The 20,031-nt window shown below is 39.8% G+C and overlaps 1 protein-coding gene across 7 annotated transcripts in view; it reads right to left on the bottom strand.

The window, feature by feature from the left end:
* PPP6R2 (protein phosphatase 6 regulatory subunit 2) overlaps positions 1-20,031 on the bottom strand; it is a 116,216-nt gene that overhangs the window by 67,158 nt on the left and 29,027 nt on the right. For 4 of the 7 annotated variants that reach the window (XM_031941231.1, XM_031941230.1, XM_031941235.1 and 1 more), the window contains exon 3: positions 1,533-1,684. The exons of 2 other annotated variants lie outside the window; for them this stretch is intronic. The gene's annotated coding sequence lies outside the window, so the exon portion shown is untranslated. Of the gene's footprint in view, positions 1-1,532; positions 1,685-16,179; positions 16,883-20,031 lie in introns of those variants that run through there. One more of the 7 variants, XM_031941232.1, reaches the window with a different exon arrangement.

The raw sequence follows: 20,031 nt of genomic DNA, 5'->3' as shown, positions 1-20,031 counted from the left end.
GCCAACCACTACCACATTTCTGCCAAGAAAACCCCAAATGGGGCCATAAGGTATCAACTACAACTGAACAACAAATATCTGTTTTGTCAAAATACAATACGGAGTAACAATTTTCTTTTTATAGTTTTCCTTGTCTCTCTACCTGCCATTTCATCAAGCTATCATTAAAGCTCTACTCCCTTCTCCCTGCCAGATTCACAGAACTTACCAGCTCTAGCTGCTGCCTCGGCTTCTGTGGTTCCTTGCCATCTGCCTCCTCACCCCCATCTCCCCTCCCCTAAAACTTCTGTCAAAGTGATCTCTAGCTGGCTCTTCCGCAGTCTCCTCCTGAGCTTCCTGTACAATGTGCTGCTGGACCAGCTCCTGTGATGAAGCTGCAGGGATATCAAGCTCTCCTAAGTCTCCAACCAGCTCCTGCTGTCAAGCTCTCAGTATCCTTCTCTGGCTCTGCTCTTTAAGACTCCGTCTTGGGTCCTTCTCTCCAGGAAACCTCATCTATGCTCAATGATCAATGCAGGCCATTTTCAGTCACAATCTCTCCCCAAACTCTGCTCACATACATGTCTATTCTGCCAGCACCTCGTCCTACTATGGCCAAAGCAGGGGGCATCATCTCCCTCTGAAACCATGTCTTCTCCAACTCCCCTCCTGCTCTGGGAAACCCCACCATCTTTCCAGTTGCTAAAACTTGAAAACTAAGCAAAATCTCAGACGCTCTCTCTCCTTCCCTCATATGTACAACCCACCTGACACCTCAGGGCGCCTTCCTTTCAATTGCTAATGCCCCCACCCCAAATTAAACCTTCATCATCTGTCCCCTAGGCTACTGCTCCAGACTCCTATATGACTTCTCCCCTCCCAGTGTCTTCTCCCTCCAATCTATCCTTCACACAACTGCCAAAATAATTTTCCCAACACACAGGACAAAATGTCACTTCTATTTCCTCCATGAACCTTCCCAAAGTTTGCACTTCATGCTACTGTAATGCTTGGGATCCACCCACAAATGGAACATACTTTATATCCCAGAAATCTCTCCACCCCAGACGTCTTGTCATCTCCTCTGCTCTAAGTACTCTCCACCTCCCCCTATCAATATGTTACCACTTACTCAGGGGTTCTTATTTAGTTGGACCATAAAGTTCATGGAAGGGATTAATCTCTTAAAAAAAAAAAAAAAAAAAGACTATAAAGAAAGCTAGGAAGGGACTAGGTTGTACAGAGCTTTAAATACCAGAAAAGTTTATACTTGGTCCTAAAGATAAGAGAGAGCGAATGGAATTTAATTACATCGATATTATCAGAATATTTTTGGAAAGGGCAGGTTAGATGAGTCACCATCTCTATGATTTCCCAGACTAAAACTTCTTCCCATGGTCACTCTTCTCCCATATGCATTGTCTACCCTTAAAAAGATATGGGGATATCTTGCTTTTGTATTTGTAGCCTCAAAATTTAACATAGAGCAGGAGTTTAACAAATGTTCCTCATTCATTCATTCATTCATTCATTCATTCATTCCCTTCTCTGACCTTTCATAGATTTCCAGAATGTGAAAGGTAGAAGAGAGTCTCTAGGCCAAGTCTATCTGAATCATGAACCACAGCTCGGATGTATCTCTAAAAGGCCATCCATTTCTCCAAACCCTTCTTCACAGTGTCATGACCTTGGAACACAGGCATTCCTGAAAGATTAAGGAAAGCAGGTAATAATAATAACAACAACAATGGAAATTAATTAATCTCTTTAAAAAAGCAAACTGTGGTTATTTTTCATTTTTTCATTTGAGCCTCCCAAGAACCTGGGAGGGAAAGTCTTTCCCATGGTACTGTCGTCAAGGTCGTAACTATTGTTAAACTTGCAGCCCAAATTTTGGTATATTCTGTGCCTAAGATCTTAGGCTTCTATCTGACCATGCCAATACTTCAGACCCTCCTCCAAAGGAGGGAACACAAGTCACTCACATGCAGGAACCACAAACCAGACAAGTCAAGTCAACTAACATTTATTTAATTCAAGCTACATTTCCAGCTATGGAGCACACAAAGACAAGATAAAACTGCCCTACTTCACACTGGAGGACATTATGTTCTATTTGTGGAATACAACACGTATGCAAAAAAGAAAAAAAAATTTTCTTTACATTGTTCGATATAATCAAGATTATAGTTTGATGTCACACTATATGAGGCCTCAAAATGGAGTGACTCACTCAATTTTTCTCCTCCTGCCTTAGTTATTAAGAGATCTTTCTACCAGTGTGTGGACCTGAGAAAGAAACTCTTCACCTGAGTTTCACCCAAGCCTGATAGAAATAAAGGATCCCAGTACTCTTCCAGCACATCTGGATCTTATCAGAAATGCTCCCCCCACATCTGGTACCAATTACCCATTTCCAACTAAGCTCATTCTCAGGGTATATAACTTAGGCTATTTTCCCTCCCTTCCTCTCCCTGCTGAGGCGAGTTCTTTCCTAAAAATAAAGCTTGTGCTTTTATCATTAGCCTTGGATAAAAGTCCAACAAAAGAGACTGAAAAGTACTGGTCAAAGTGGGGAGGTGGAGGAAGTGGAGAGAACCAAAAGGGAGCAATATCATGAAAAGCCATATATCATGAAAAGCCAGATAGGAGTCTCCAGGAATGAAACCAGACTTCTGAGAGTGGCCAAGGCCTTCCTTTGGCTCTCCAGCTCCTCCTCTTGTCAGCAGACTGACCTCCACAGCCAAAGGACCAGGAGCACCGCAAGTCTAGAGCCTGGGCTTCCTTTGTTTTCTCAGTTGGCTGCAGGCAGCCCCGAGATTAGGTGATGCCCTATTTAGGTCTGCTGTCAGCAGCTTCCCTGCTCCCAGAACTTGACTGTCCTGCCTCGCTGAATAAGTAAGACTTTTGTGATGGGAAACGTGACATAACATTTCTTAGCTGTGGTATTCTTTTGGGCACTAGCATACACAGTATTTTGCACTGGCATTCGCCTTAGGAAATAAACACTTCACTACAAGTGGAAAAAGCCCCACACATATATAACCCTCCACCCTGAAATGCCATTTTTATGAAATCCAAGGCAGGCTGCTAGCCCACTCTTATTCATTTACTGAGTTATTTGTTTATTCATTGATTCATTTACAGAGCAGAAGCCCTTGCCTTAGGAGCAGCAGAAGTATCTCCCATTTTGCTCCCAAGAATCTCCATGCAAAGTTTCTCATCTCCAGAGTAGGAAGGTCTCATTTCAGTTCCATTCTGAACCCAATGCATCAGAATGGCTTGAATCAGGCTCTACCTCTACCAGCTGTCTTATACTATGATTATACATGCCTGATTGTACTGGATGTACTGTATGCATTTCTAACATGACTTTCATATAAAGGGCATCTTTATGTTCCTTGTGCTAAGTCCAAAAGAGTTAACTGTGTGAACTGTGGGAAATGATCATTTCTGTATGTTGTGTTCAATGTCCACAGATATGTCATCTGTGATTTGCAGGGACCTGATTTTATAATCAGGGAAGAATGTAAAGGGGTGGAGAAAAGTCGCTTTCAGACTTTGCCCTTTTCGTGGAGTTTTGGGGCAGTATTTTTATATGAAAAAGCCAGGAATTAGCTTAGCAGTCAGCAGAAATAGTCACCTTGCTTCCTATGTATAAACCCTTCTATACATTTTCCCAGTCCATTTATTTACATGGGTTCTCTAAACCTAGAAGTAAAAACTAGACAAATTCTGAATATCAGAAGTCTTTTGCAGGCATAGCCTAGGTTATGGCCCGGACTAGAGAAATGAAAATTTAGGAAGTAGATTGCTAGTCCTCATAAGGTAGATGGAGCCTAAAAGTAATCATTTGCTGGGTTGAGCCAGATTTAAATCCTAAAGACCATGACACCTGTGATCTGAAACTTTCTTGTCCAAAATATGGGAGACCTGTCAGAAGGAGCTTTGAGAGAACAAAATAGGGCTGCTGCTAGTCCTAGGGCAAAGGAGAAAGAAGGGGAAAGTCAGAGTAAGGGAAAGGGAAGGGAAAGGGAAAGGAAGCTGGAAGCAGCATCCAGGCCTAGGATTTCAGAATGGCAGTGTCTAGCAGCACAATGGATTATCCACATAATCAATAATCTCATGGGCTTCTTTATCTAGAAATCCCTATCATGGTGATTTTGCTAAAAAGTTAAGGCGGTGCTAGGCCTTAGAAATTCAAAGACAAAATGCAGTTGTTTCTGTGCTCAAGAAGCTCATATTCCACACACCTGTGCTTTCTAAGCACTGTATAAAGAGAAGATTGTTATCAAACAGATTTCCAGAATCACAGAAATCCTGCCACAGAGAATGCTCTGGAAGTAGAATTACTCCTAGTCCCATCATGATCAAAAACAGGCAGCAATATTGTGGTCTATCCAATGTCTAGCCAAGAGAACTCAGTCCACCTGCCAGTCTCAGGTGTGGTGCATTGGGGCACACACAAATGATGAACAACAGCAGCTGAAAGGCACTATGACGCAGGCAGACCTTCAGGGCCTATTTCCCCCTCTTCTAGGCCAGGCAAAAAGCAGGGAGGCTCATTGCTGGGAGAGCCCAGAGCAGGCATTTTATTTCTCCTCTTCCTCTAGTGGTACAATGGAGAGAGACCTAGATGGGAGTTGGAAGGTGGGCTTCAAAACCTGGCTCTACCAAGCACAACCTGCAGGCATGGCATTTAATCTCATTAGAACTGTTTCCTCACTTATACACAGAGAGAACTGGACAAGAACATAGATTCTGAAGCCCCCTTCTAGTTCTAAATCTCTAATCCTGAAATCCTTCCAGGGAACCCTACACATAAAATGAGGAATATGGAAAATGGAACATGACTCCTGGGGACAAGTTAGAAAACCATGTCCCTAAACATGAGATGGGCAGCTAAGTAATTCGGTGGTTAGAGTGCCAGGCCTGGTGTCCTATATTATTTATATATAATATAGTTTTATTATATATTGGTTATACATTTTAAATTATAATATAAACATAATTATAATATGAATATATGTAATATGTTATATTATGTTATGTTATATATAAATATATGCAAGTAGATACTTCATATGAATATTGTTTCTATAATATGAATTTTATATATAATGAATTATATGAATGAATATAATTTTATATAAAATTTGTTTATTATATAAAATGTACACTTTACAATTTATATATTTATATAAAATGTGATACAGAATATCTATTTAAATAAATGGAGCTGACCTTAGATTTCCAAGGCCCATTCCTGCCAAGTTCTTTTCTTTTGAAGGAATTTTCAGCTATTTGCTGGGACTCCTTCCTAACCACTGTCCTTCTTTAACCTCTTCTCAATCAAATTAAAAGCACAAATCTCTGGGAAACTAAATGCTCTATAAATTGAACAAAATACAGGTACTGCATTGTTTCCTCCTGCCCAAAATATCACAGTTCTTCATATCTAGAATGAAAGTTAATGAAATCCCAGACTGGGAAATAGAAGACTAGAATTTACTTCATCATATCCACAGAGCATGAAAGGCTTTATTGTCACATGCAGTACTTCTATATTGCCCCAAGATAAAACAGAAATTCCTCATTTCAGCATTCGAGGCCCTCCACAATTTGACTTCTACCCACCTTTCCATCCTCCCTACAATTCTTGAATGTTGTCATACTAGATTATTAGCTGTTCTGAAAACTAGATATTCTATTTCCCCCTTCCATTCATTCAGTAAAGAATACTTTCACAGATTATCATCATTTCCTAAACAGGTTTAACCAATGAAAATCAATCATCACAACAAGGAGACCAAATGAACCCAGAAACTGCTTTAGACTACAAACAGATTAGTGAAGATCATTTTGCTCAATGACCTTCTGTTACTATCAAGCAACACTTTTATAAAAACAGAAAAGAGAATGTTTGGCCAAAGATATTGGCCACTTCATGGATGATATCCAATATAAAGCTAAGATGAATGACAGAATCCCTGAACCCATCCATTTAAGCTTGACCTGATGCTGATTACATCAGACATAAAACTGGCACAAAACTTCTTGGACAAGAGAACCTTTCAAAAAGTCCAGGAACTATCTAGAGAAAAAAACCAAGTGGATAAAAATGCCTCCTCCAGTCTAGATGGTGGTATGCAAATAATACTAAATAATAATATAAAGCATTTTTATAATGGTTTAAGATTCACAAAATTTCATATACATATGTGTGTGTGTGTGTGTGTGTATATATGTATATATAAAATCTCATTTGAACCCCAAAACAATTCTATCAGGTAAGGGCTATTATCATTCCCATTTTACAGATGAGGAAGAAGGCTCAGAGAAGTTAAGGGACTTGCCCAGAGTGACACAGCCAGTAAATAGCTGGGGCTGAATTTGAACTCAGCTCATTTCTTATTCCAAGTCCAGAGCTCTGTGCACTGTGGCCCCCACTTACCAACATAAAGGATAACTCCTATATCTAGTCCCTCAACACTGGTTCATGTCCGTAGTATATGAACAATGACTTGGCTCCTGAATGGAGCAGAGGGAAGGCAGTGAGCCAACATATTGTGAAAGTGCACAGTGGTACTTAACACCGTACACTAAGATAAGGTCAAAATGGGTTCATGACCTAGGCATAAAGAATGAAATTATTAATGAATTAGAGGAACACAGGATAGTTTAGCTCTCAGACCTGTGGAAGGGGTAGGAATTTATGACCAAAGCAGAACTAGAGATCATTACTGATCACAAAATAGAAAATTTCAATTATACCAAACTGAAAAGTTTTGGTACAAACAAAACTAATGCAGACAAGATTAGAAGGGAAGCAATAAACTGGGAAAATATTTTTACAGTCAAAGGTTCTGATAAAGGCCTCATCTCCAAAATATATAGAGAATTAACTTTAATTTATAAAAAATCAAGCCATTCTCCAATTGAAAAATGGTCAAAGGATATGAACAGACAATTCTCAGATGAAGAAATTGAAACTATTTCTAGTCATATGAAAAGATGCTCCAAGTCATTCTTAATCAGAGAAATAAAAATTAAGACAACTCTAAGATACCACGACACACCTGTCAGATTGGCTAAGATGACAGGAAAAAATGATGATGATTGTTGGAGGGGATGCAGGAAAACTGGGACATTGATGCATTGTTGGTGGAGTTGTGAACGAATCCAACCATTCTGGAGAGTAGTTTGGAACTATGCTCAAAAAGTTATCAAACTGTGCATACCCTTTGATCCAGCAGTGTTACTACTGGGCTTATAACCCAAAGAGATTATAAAGAAGGGAAAGGGACCTGTATGTGCACGAATGTTTGTGGCAGCCCTCTTTGTAGTGGCCAGAAACTGGAAACTGAATGGATGCCCATCAGCTGGAGAATGGCTGAATAAATTGTGGTATATGAATATTATGGAATATTATTGCTCTGTAAGAAATGACCAACAGGAGGATTTCAGAAAGGCCTGGAGAGACTTACACGAACTGATGCTGAGTGAAATGAGCAGGACCAGGAGATCATTATATACTTCAACAACAATACTACATTTCCAATGGAGCAGTAATGAACTGAACCAGCTATGCCCACAGAAAGAACTCTGGGAGATGACTAAAAACCATTACATTGAATTCCCAGTCCCTATATTTATGCACACCTGCATTGACTAAAAACCATTACATTGAATTCCCAGTCCCTATATTTATGCACACCTGCATTTTTTATTTCCTTCACAAGCTAATTGTACAATATTTCAGAGTCTGATTCTTTTTGTACAGCAAAATAACGGTTTGGTCATGTGTACTTATTGTGTATCTAATTTATATTTTAATATATTGGAACAAGAGGTTTGGCAATTGTTAATGCTGTAAAGTTACCCATACATATAACCTGTAAATAAAAGGCTATTAAATTAAAAAAAAAAAAAAGTGCACAGTGGTGCTTTGATGACACCAAGCTTCTCCTAAAGTATCTTTACTTACAAGTATCTTCTTACATCAGTTTTCTTGGTGCTTTTTGGGACCCCACTATCATTCCCAATACCACTGCGCGCTCTTTCTCTCTCTCTCTCTCTCTCACACACACACACACACACACACACACAAAATGAATCCTCTCGTGATGAACAAAACTAGTGTAAAACCAAATGTGTCAAATGGTACAGCTGGGCCGTATACAGTGGTATATGACTGATCCCAGCTCTGGGCAAGCTAAGGCTTGCAGACCTTTGGAGTTCCTGAGTCCAAACCTGCAGTAGGCTATGCCAATTGAGGATTTAGCCTCAGGTGATATCATGGTGGTCAGTCCCCAGGAGTGGGGAGAGGGCACCAGCCCAGGTGAAAATGCTGATCAGCAATAGGACCAGCCTCTAAATGAGATGGGAAGTTCCAAAAAAGTTATGCAGTAGTCTGCACCCATAGTCACCAACCTTTCTACCAATGTTCAATGGCCCCAGATTGAGCATTGCAATCAGAGTTCAGCTTTTGCTACTATAATCATTGAAAATATCATTCTAGTAGTTCAATTTTTATTTGCTCTACATTCTTTTCTAAGTGTTCTCATGTTTTTCTTTTAATTCTGTTAAATTCTTTAAATTTACCATCTTTATAACACATTAACTGAGGCAGCTAAATAGAGTAATGGACCGGAAGTAATGAAGATCTGAGCTCAGAGCTAGCCTCAGAAACTTAGTAGCTGTGTGAACCTGGACAAGTCACTTCACTCTGTCTCAGCTTCTTCATCTGTAAAATGAGCTGGATGGAGAAGGAAATGGAAAACCATTCCAGTGTTTCTGCCACAAAAATCTCAAATGGAGGTCCCCAAAAAGATTTGGGACAAGATTTAAGTGAATGAATAACAACCATCATCACAATATACAGCATAATATTTCACTGTATTTATGCACCAAAATTTGTTCACCTATTACCAAATCTAGAAGACCTATAGTTTATAGGGTTGTTGTTGTTTGTTTTTCCCATTAACCACAAAAAGAGCTACTATTATTGTTTTAGTATTTATGGGACTTTTCTGCCTATTACTACCTTGGGGTATATACTCAGTACTGGCACTACTGGATCAAAAGGTATGAAAAAAGTTTAGTGAATTTGCTCACATAACTCTAAATTCTTTGGCAGAATGAATAAACCCATCTACAATGCTACTAATATATATTCCCACATGCCTTCCAATATTATTTTTCATCTTTTACCCAGAACAGCTTGGTAATATAGTAGACAAGAGTGCTGGGCCTGGAGTCAGTAAAACCTGAATTCAAATTCAGCCTCAGACATTTCTTAGCTATGTAATTCTGGGCAAGTCACTTCACCTTGTCTGCCTCAGTTTCCTATTTGTAAAATGGGGATAACAACACCTCCTTTGTAGGGTTGTTGTGACAATCACAGGAAGTGATAATTGTAAAGTTCTTAGAACAGGGTTTGGTACACACCAGGCATTTAATAAATGTTAGCTGTTATCCTTCTTATCTTTTATCACTGCCCCTTCGAAGGGCATAATGTGAAACTCCAAAGTTGTTTTCATGTACTTTTTTATTATTAGTTATTTGGAGCATCTGTTGATCTCTCACAGTACTTATAAAAATTGTTCACCTTCTTGGATCATTTATCTATTAGAGAATAGTTCTTGCTTTTCTGTATGTGTATCAATTCCCTATATAATATGGATATTATGGTTATGGATAGTCAATATAGTTTTAATCATTCGATACTGATCACATTTATCTGCAGTTGGTTTGTGGTTTTGATTTTTTTTATTCTCCAAATTGTTTTTTTGGTCTTTTATGATTTTTACTATTTCTATTTAGTTATGAATTTTCCCAATGGAAAATGCCCTATCTATCTTTACAATCTCCTCTAATTCTTTGACCAATTTTTTTTTTTTTTTAAATAGGAATAAACGTTTGCATGAATACTGCTTTATAATGTTTTCTGAGATCAGGTAATTCAACAATAGCCTCCCTTCACTTTTACTTTTTCTTATTTCCCTTCACTACTAAAACTTTTTGTTCCTCAAATGAATTCTGAACTGTAAAGTATATGGTCATAATAACAATAACATGAGCATTTATAGAACACCTACTATGTGCCAGGCACCAGGCTAAATGAGGTCCTACAGCTAGGCAGTGTGGGAGGCCCAGAACTCTGCCCACTGTACCACTCAACTACCTCAAAGTAGAGTAGGGAGCTGGGCTATGAAGAGTTTCCTATTTGATCCTGAAGGTAATAGCCATGGGAGTCTACAGAATCAGAGCAGCATTTTAGGAAAACTGCCTTGGCAATTGAAGGGAGGACTGCCTGGAGTAGGCAGGGTGCAGGGTGGATTTGGGGTGCAGAAGGCCTATAAACAGGAGGTCAGTAGATACCAGTCACCAGTATCTTGTTTGGGGAGAAAATATGGATTGAATGAAGAACTTTTAAATGAGAAGAAGCTCCTGAATAATAGCCATATAGGGAGAGTTTGGATGCAGCCATGGGGAGGGATCATCAAGTTTTCTTAGCCCAGTGCTAGCTCCTACCACCATCCCAAGTTCACCTTCCATGCTCATGAGCTCTCAAACCCCTTGATACATTCACACTCTGCTGTCATTCCCCCTTTCCCTCTGCCTGCACTCTCTAACCCTGTTGACCTTCCTTACTGTGACCTCCAAGCCAACATTCTTAGCCTGGCTCTATTTTCCTCTTTTCCCCATCCTAATCCTACAGTGAACCAAGTCAACTCTATCCCACTCTTCACTAAACTCATTTCCTTACCTATAACGCTGATCTTGCCCCACATCAAGCTCCAGCCTTGGATTACTGCCCTCACCATAACTTCCTCAACATATTGATCAACAAAGCTGAAGGAAATCAGAAAAATTAGCTAGCCTGGGTCCACTACAAAGATCTTACATGATCCTCCTTCCCTTCGTCCTCCCCATTGCCCTAAGGCAGTCCTTTGGCACCTTGCTAATCAACTCATCCTACTCCAAACTTCCACTTCCAAACGTTTTTATCCCTGCCTAAACTTCCTAGTGTTCCCCTCCTCCCTGCATTATATTTTACTGAAAAAATTGGGGCCATTTGCCAAGAACTCCTCCTTCTCTTGTCCTCATCTCACATCAACCAGATAACTTCTCCAACTTCCCCCAATCTCACAAAGAGGTGGTCCTTCTCTTTGCCAAGGAAACCCTTCTCCACACACAAGCAATCCCAATCCGTTCCATCTTCTCCAGCCCCGTGAATGGGCTGCTTTCTTATTGTCCACAAACACACCCGTGTTCTGCCCCATCCTCGAACTACTGTCCCTGACTCCCTCCACCCCATCTCTCTTCTCCTTCTTGTGGCTACACTTCTTGAGGAAGTCTCTAACTGATGATACTTCTGTTTAACTTCCTTTTACTCTCTACTGAACTTTTTGTACTCTGGCTTCCAACCTCATCATTCAACCCAAAGTTATCAAGCATCACTTAATCAGCAAAGCTATGACTCATTTTCAGTCCTCATTTATCTGACCCTCTGTGCAGATCACTGTCTCTTGATTCACTCTTAATTTTCCTCCTCCCTACATTCTGTCTTCTTGCTGAGTCTCCATTTAGATCTGCCCTCAGATCCTAGGTCCACCCTCGAATTCTTATTCCTTCTCCCTTTATCTTATTTCCCTGGGTGATCTCACTATCACTGTGTGCAGATGCTGCTCACCCCAGCTTCTCTCCTGACCTCCTAAAGTCTCACACAGCCAAATTCCCTACCAGATGCCTTGCAGAGAGTGTCAACTGAACACATCCAAAATGGAATCCATTCTTTCCCCTCCAAACCCTTCTGTCTTAGCTTCCTTCCTTCTGTGGATTGGCCCAACACCCTCCAGATGGGTGGGACCCGTAGCCCCTCATCTTTCACCTCCCCCAGATCCAATCAATTGTCGTGTCCTGTTGATTCCTGACACTCTCTCGCCTGTGGCCCCTTTTTCTCCTCCAACACTATAACCACCTCTTTCATCTCACAGCAAGGCTAGTGGGAGAGGCTGTCCTGCTCAATCTTCCATTCATTCATTAAAGTGATCTTCCTCTAAGGCAGAAGCCTAACCCACCACCTCCAATGCACACATGCACACTCACACATGCACACATATATACATACACACACACACACACACACACAAGCACATGTGCACACACACACGTGCATATGCACACACTCTCACTCTGTCTCAATAAACTCCAGGGACTCCTTATTACCTGCAGGATCAAACATGAACGTCTCTATTTGACTTTTAAAGCACTTAACAATCAGATGCCTTTCTCCCTTTCTGGCCTTCTTCCCCCTTGTAATGGGCTGAGGTTTGACTTGATGCACTGAGGTCCCAAGTACATGAGGCTAAATAGTAATTGGGCTATACTCTATTAATATACATGATTGGATAAAGAATGGTCCCTGCCCACTCTCTGTGCAAGTCCTGATGTGTTGTACAGGAAATGACGATTTTGGTGGGTGGAGGCAGAGAGAGGAACAGGAAGAGAAGCTGGGAGAGATTGGGCCTGGGCTCTCTTCTCCTAGCTGCTGGTCGTGTGGCTGGGGGTCTAGCTAGCTTCTTATCTCAGCTGCACACACTGCTATCGTCGATTCTCTTCCACCTCCGATCCTTCTTCACTGAGAATAAAGACTGACGATTTTCCCCTAACCTGAACTCTGGACTCCTGCTGATCTTAAAAATACACGGTTTTCACACCCCCTCACCCCACTCCTGCAGTCTGCAGTCCAATGACACTGGCCTTCTTGACATTCTTCCCATAATACACTCCCTTGAAGTATTTCCAGTGGTTATTCCCCATGCTTAGAATTTTCTTCCTTTGCCTCTATCTCCTGGCTCTCCCATCCTTCTCCCTCTCAATGCTAATGTCTTTGTTCTGAGATTATCTCAAAGATAGGGATTAAAGTTTTGTTTTTCTTGGCATCCCCAGCCCTTAGCACAGTACCTGGCATACAACTGGCACTTAATAAATGTTTGTTGGCTTGACTACTTGCCAACTACTTGCATTCTCCCTTCCTTATCCTGAACTTTATCTGTGTAAAAATCACCTTAGATCTGATCCCCACACTTGGCACCCAATCTAAAGTTATTAGGTGTTCTCCCCAACTGCAGGGGCTACAATATTTCAAGCTAATTTCAAAAAAGAAACTAAAGACTACTTCTGAACCTATGACTAATTTCCATAGTTAATCTAGTCTTTGACTCTCACACCCTTGGAACTGCCCTCCTCATATAATGTTCAGCACCTAATATTAAAACTCCAAAGCTAGAGGTGATCTCTAGCAATCTGGCTTGCTCTGTCACCTCCAGGATCATGCCCAAACCTGTTTCTAAACTGCTGGTGCCAAAATAGCACCGGCCCTTTTCCAGCTGGGAAACAGCAGCTACCTGAACTAATTTTAGCCCAACTAATTTGAGTAAAGGGACCAGACTGGATGTAGAGTTAGCAGAATCAACAGGGAGAGTCAAGATCCTCTAAGGCTTGATCTGGAATAAAAAACAGCCCCACAAACCAAGAGGCTAATAAAAAAAAAGGAAGGAAGCTAAATGGAGATGAAGATTCTGAGGGAAGGAGAAAGTGTAATTCCAAACTTGTTCTTCCTTTTGGAAGCCTGAAAATTTCCCATCGTTGACTCCTTTTCAGTGGCTGCATATAACTTCCATGTCTTTTTTCCCCTAGTACATTAATACTCAGTCACTCACTTTTACAATTTATACTTTCTCTAAGACATTTACTACACAATGGGTCCCTACTCCAAGTCATTCTGTAAAGTATTGCATGCAGTACCAATTGCCTCAAATCTTGTAACTGTACCAATTGCCTCAAATCTTGTAACTTTATCCAGTCTCCCCAGAGAAATCCATAGCATTGTTAAAACAGAATAGTTTAATGCTCTACATTAGGAAAACAAAGAAGAAAAAAGCAAATTTGTCCTGGTAAATCAATCCATTAATAACTGTATCTTAAAAAAAAAAAAAAGTGCTAAAGAAAAAGCTTAGAATTGAGGAAGAAGATGTAATCAGGCTGTCCTGAATTTGGATAATTCAGTCTTTTAAATGATTCCAAATTATTATTTGGTCACATATTATGGTTGATCACAATGGAATACTAAAATCTCAAAATACCAAAAATTACAAATAATCCAAAAGGCCAAGGAAAGATACATTGTGGGTATTGCGTGATCATCTTTTAACAAGGACAACTTGTGTGCCAGAAGAGGCTTAGAAGACCTGATTGAAAATAGTTTTTTTTTCTGAACCAGACCCGTGACCATTGAGAGAAATAGCTGATTTATACTCTTGAGTCTGAGTTCCCTGGGGATAGTGAGGAATGAAGTGAATGGGGAAATACTTTGGGTCAGAGGCATCTCATACAGGTCAGAGGCATATCTTAAACCAAGATTTTCCTGAGATTTGGACCTTGGCAATTTTGCAATTGTCATGTGATATTTAGAGAGTGCAGGTCTGAGGTGAATGGAAATGAAGACCATTTGTTCAGACATTTCCAATGTCTTTGCCTTGCAAGAGGAGATAATAGACTATTGGATTCCTTTCAAGATGTGTCTGTATTTGCTGATAATCTCCTGGGAGCCTTTAGCACTTATACATCATCTGTGAGGGTAAAATCAATTTACTTTGACTCTCCAAAAAGGGACAAACAACAGGCTGATAACCCTGGTGGTGCTTCCAAAATTAAGAAAAGGGAAAAAGGACAGGAGGGAAGACATCATATCTCCTCTTAAAGAGCATTTCCATCAGAATAGGAAAATACAGAAGATTTTCAATCTGATCCAAGGCAGAAATCACAGAGCTTTCCAGAGTACATAAAGGCATTTTGGATCCTTCCCAACTCTTCCAGATTATTCCAGATTCTCATGCTGGTGTACAGAGCACTATCTTAGTCGCATAATAATTGCCCCCTCCAAGCCTCATCTAGAACACTGTCAGTGAACCAGCAGTTTACCCATTCCATTTTGGAGATGGTTCTTACTGATAAAATTTAATGAACAGACTTTGTTTTAACCCATCTAAAGTGGCAGGAATATTAAATTAAATTTCAAATATATTTCCAAGTCCCATGATAATTTTCCAGTCACAATTTAAAGGAAAATTATTACCTTCTCCATCATTTCTAAACAAAGATGAAACAAAATGGCTTCTTCCTGTTGAAACAAATGACCCATTTAAATAAAAATGAAAATATAAGTATATCTCATTTAGCAAAAGTCCAGTTTGCTGAAAGAACACACACTGCTGAGGCCTGAAATAAACAACTTAAGATTTCCAAACTTCTTGCAGTCTCTCATTTCCAAGCTTAAAACAGTAACAGGACAACATTAGCAACATGTAACATGACGCTTTCAGGGGCTTGAAATTCATGCTTAAAAAGAGCAAGCAAGGAATTTATGATTAATCTCAAACCCTGACTGAGAATTAACATATTAGTTTTAAATAAGTTTCTATTCATCAGAATGGGTTTTCTATGTGTAAACTTTTGCTACTGTACTCTCAGCTACTATATTAAAATTAAACCTATAATTCCTTTCAAATAATCTATGATTTATACTTGTCACTAATTTGTATTCATCTTTAACCCCAATTAGTACAAATTGGTGAGTTTTGTTGAACTATAATTTTTGTAACAAAAAGATTTCCAAGTTCCAGACAAAAACAGTCTTCTTATATTAAGCAATGCTGTAACTAAACAAGCGAATCTGGTCAGCCTCTTGGAAGTCATTGTTCTACATCCAGCCAAAGACCTATTACATTGCCCACGGATTTGACGAGATCCCGCTAGAATACAGAATCTTCTGGATACATGCTGACTATCCTTTCACTCCTTCTGTCAAATATTTCTATCAGCCTAAGTCTGTCATTTGTCTTGTGCCCACATTAATTAATTACCTAGGAGATGGCTCAGAGAATCAAATTCATCCAATCAAAGTATTGTGTTCACCTCTCATTACTTGGATGAGCAGTCCTGTTCATTATGATTAATCCTTCATTCTACGCTAACCAGAAATTCCAGCAACTTGGTGCTTATGCTAGAAAGAGTGAGGATCTTCTAACGATCAACAAAAGGAACCACTGCCAAACAACTGTTTCTGAGTAAGATTATTAACTGGCTTTTGGTCATTTGTGCCCAGCAACAGGGAAGACATCTCCAACGTACCTGAAATGATACCAATGCTTCCAAAGGATTCTCCTCACATTCTCTAAACACCTCCAGCAGTCTAAGGTGTCACCAACATATTCTAGCCTTTCATAAAATAGACAGATGTAGAGGCCTCCAAGTCCTGCTTTGATTACTTGCTTTTTAAGGTTACGTTAAGCATCTCCCAGAAGGGATTTTTCATAGAGAAATGTTGGCACTGGAGTCATATAGTTCCAGGTAAGAGTCTTTTCAAAAAGAACATTCTGGTGGTGGAGACTGTTGCTAAGAGAGAATCAGAACCCTAAAGAAGCCTGGAAATTGACTGGTTACAATTCAATTCTATTTACTTTTCAGAATAATGATCTAAGATTCTTGATGCCCACTAAAGAAGGCAAAAAGTTATCAACCTAACTAGAGGAAAGTCAAGCATTAGAATGTCAACTTGAATGCATCTATTTTACACTGGACAAGGAGCTAAAAGCCTGTTAAACAAGTCTGGTCCTCTGAGACCACTGGGATGCTGAAAGTTGTTGTAGCCTGAAGGAAACCCTCAAGCCAGAGAAGCTCAGACAGAATAAAGAAAGCATGGCTACAATACAGCCTTATAAACCCCAGGTCACCCAGCCAGACTCTAAAGCTCTAGGTTCCTCTCTCTGATTGAGAAGCAAGACCTTCTTCTTGGTAACAAGATGCCCTTGATTTGGAATGGCTGCAAGTGAAAAAATGGACAAGTCAAGAAGAAATTGTAAAAAAAAAAAAAAAAAAAAAAAAAAAGGTCAAAACCGGATATCCTTAATTATCATGCACCAGAAAGAGGCAGCTAGAGAGAATAAGAAGCTCATCGTACAGCCAGAGTCATCATCTTTGGGCCCTCCATCTGTCTGTTTTCTCTAAAGTCTCCATTCTTATAACAAGGCTAGCACACGGGTGACTCCCACCCGGGGAAGAGGGAGATTAACATCAGCCAGGAAAGACAGACTGGAACCAAACTGGGAAGTGCTTTAAATACTAAACAGAATTTGTTTTAGTCTAAAGGCAATGGGGTGGGGGTATGGGGAGAGGCAACTGAAGACTCCTGAGCAGAGGAGTGATAGTCAGATCTGCAATACACACACATACATATATACACATATTTGTATAATACGTTTAACAGCATCATGGAAAATAGCTTAAAAATGGAGAGACTTGAGGTAAAGGGATGGTTAGGAGGCTATCTCATTAGTCCAGAAAGAAGCAATAAGAGTTTGGACTAGGGTGATTGTGGTGTGAATCTGAGGGAGAAAATTGAGGTGAGAGATACTGAAGAGATAGAATTGCCAAGATTTAGCAACTGAGTGGATATGGGAGTGGGTGGTGAAAGGTGTTATAATTATAATTTAACAAAAGGGTAAGCTGAGGCAAATCTCTAAACAAAATATATAGTATTTATTAGCAAGGCCAAACTGCCTTCTCAATAAATGAGTCAATGGATTTTGGCTCCATTAATGCCAAAGATCTGGGCAAAAGGACCCCTCTTCTTTTATATAGGTTTTGGGAGAATAAAACAAAGATGAGAACAGAGTAGATGGCAACATGGGATGAGGGGCAACATGACTAATTTCAGAGTTGAGGCATAGGGAACAACATGATTGGTAGGAAATTTGGTAATGGGAGCTAACGATATATAACCCCTCTTCTCTCATGAGAAAGAGCTCACTCTTTCAGTCCCAAGAGTGTCTCAGACTTTGGGATAGCAAACCCAACATTCTCAAAGAATGTCCACGTAGAGACATCCAGCAAGCACCTAAATTTCCCCCATATTTCTCCTCTGATGCAGTGTATGTCTGAAGACCAGAAGAGTCACCACACTCTGTCCAGCTGACAAGATATGCTTCCAAACAGAAAAAAGGAGGAGAGAGTCTATGGAACCTAAACATCACTGTATCATTCTTGACTTAAAAGTGCCTCATTTTATTCCAACATTAAATTTGGATGAGCAGGGTCCTCTCCTGGCCTCCTGTGTCCAGAGACACAAAAGTTTATTTCACACTAAAAAGGATCTTCACGGTAGAGCCAGGTGTCTGTGACTGTAAGAAAATGAAAGAGAATTCCAACAAAGTCACAATTCTTCAGGATACAATGGAGGTGGTTTAAGAGTGACAAGGGCCTTAGAAGGCAGAAAGTGGACAAAGATGTCCAAAAGAGAATTCATTTTTTTTTTGACCCCAAATTCATTCCTCTTCATAATTTCTTTATTTCTAAGGCCTCAACCCTGTAGGTTCACAACTATCTTTCTTCCCTTGAGAACTTCTTTCCTGTCAGTATCCTGCTTTCCAGGAGCACTAAGAACCTACATCAGGTTCTCCTCATCATCCTTCCTGGCAGAGATCCCTACAGAGTGGGTTATACCATGCCATCTCCCTTCCTCTTCAATAAACCCCAGGGGCTCTCTACACACCATTGATAGAAAGTACAAACTGCTATTTGGTGATGAAAACCAGCCTGGCCCCAACCAATCTTTCAACGGCCGCCTTATGCATTTCTGCCCAGGAAATAGATTGGGATTTGTGAGATTTGGAGCCAGAAGATTTAGGCAGTCAAATGACCATCACAACTGATTGCTCCACTCAGAATCTCTGGAATTCTGAATCCCTGTGATTCTCTCTCACAGGATTGTCTGGACCACAGCACTTTTCCCTGGACACCACTTCCCAATCCTTCATCAATCAACTAATCAAAAGCCTTTGTTACAATGTCTTCTCTATCATAAAACTATGATAGCAGGCATGTGGATACAAAAACAAACATGAAACAGCCCCACCCTCAAGGACCTTACCTTCTTAAGTACATACACATACAAGCACTGTGCTCTATTAACTGCACTGCACCACCAGCTGCCATTATTCTGAATACACAGAATGAAAAATGTTTTTGCACCAACAAAACCAATGTAGCTAAAATCAGAAGGAAAGCAAGAAACTGGGGTAAATTTATATAGCAAGTTTCTCTACTAAAGGCTTCATTTCTCAAACATCTTGGAGAAGGTAGCCAAATTTATAAAAATAAGAGCCATTTCTCAATTGATAAATGCTCAAAGGCTATGAATAGGCAGTTTTCAGAAGAAATCAAAGCTATCTATGATCACATGAAAAATGCTCTAAATTGTTATTGATTAGAGAAATGAAAATTAAAATAACTCTAAGGCACCATCTCATATCCATCAGATTGACTAACATGACAGAAAAGGAAAAGAAGAAATGCTGGAGGAGATGAGGAAAAATAGGTACACTTACCCTGTTGGTAGAGATGTAAACTGGTCTAACCACTCTGGAAAACAATTTGGAACTGTGCCCAAAGGGTTATAAAACTGTACATACCCTAAGACCCAGCAACACTTCTAGTAGGTCTACCTCCCCAAGGGATCAAATAAAAAAAAGGGTGGGGGGGAGGAAGGACCTACATGTAAAAAAAATATTTACAGCAATTCTTTCTGTGGTGGCAAAGAATTGGAAGTTGAGGGAATGCCCATCAATTAAGAAATGGCTGAACAAGTTGTGGTACATGGGTATTATTGTGTTATAAAAAATGATGAACAGAATGGTTCGAGAAAAACCTGGGAAGATTCACATGAATTGATACAAAATGAAGTGAGAAGAATCAAGAGAATACCGTATGCAGTAACAGTAATATTCTAACAATACTCAAATGTGATTTAACTGCTCAATTCAAGACAATTCTGATTCAAGACAATTCTAAGGACCTGTGATGAAAAATGTTCTCCATCTCCAGAGACATAGCTGTTAATCTCTAGTTACAAACTGAAGCATGCTTTTTCTTTATATTTTTGCTTTTCATTGTTTTGTTTTATTTTTGCAACATGACTCATGCAGA

The sequence above is a fragment of the Sarcophilus harrisii genome, chromosome 5, assembly GCF_902635505.1.
Source record: "Sarcophilus harrisii chromosome 5, mSarHar1.11, whole genome shotgun sequence".
Lineage (NCBI taxonomy): Eukaryota > Metazoa > Chordata > Mammalia > Dasyuromorphia > Dasyuridae > Sarcophilus > Sarcophilus harrisii.
This window is presented reverse-complemented; position numbering and strand designations above follow the sequence as displayed.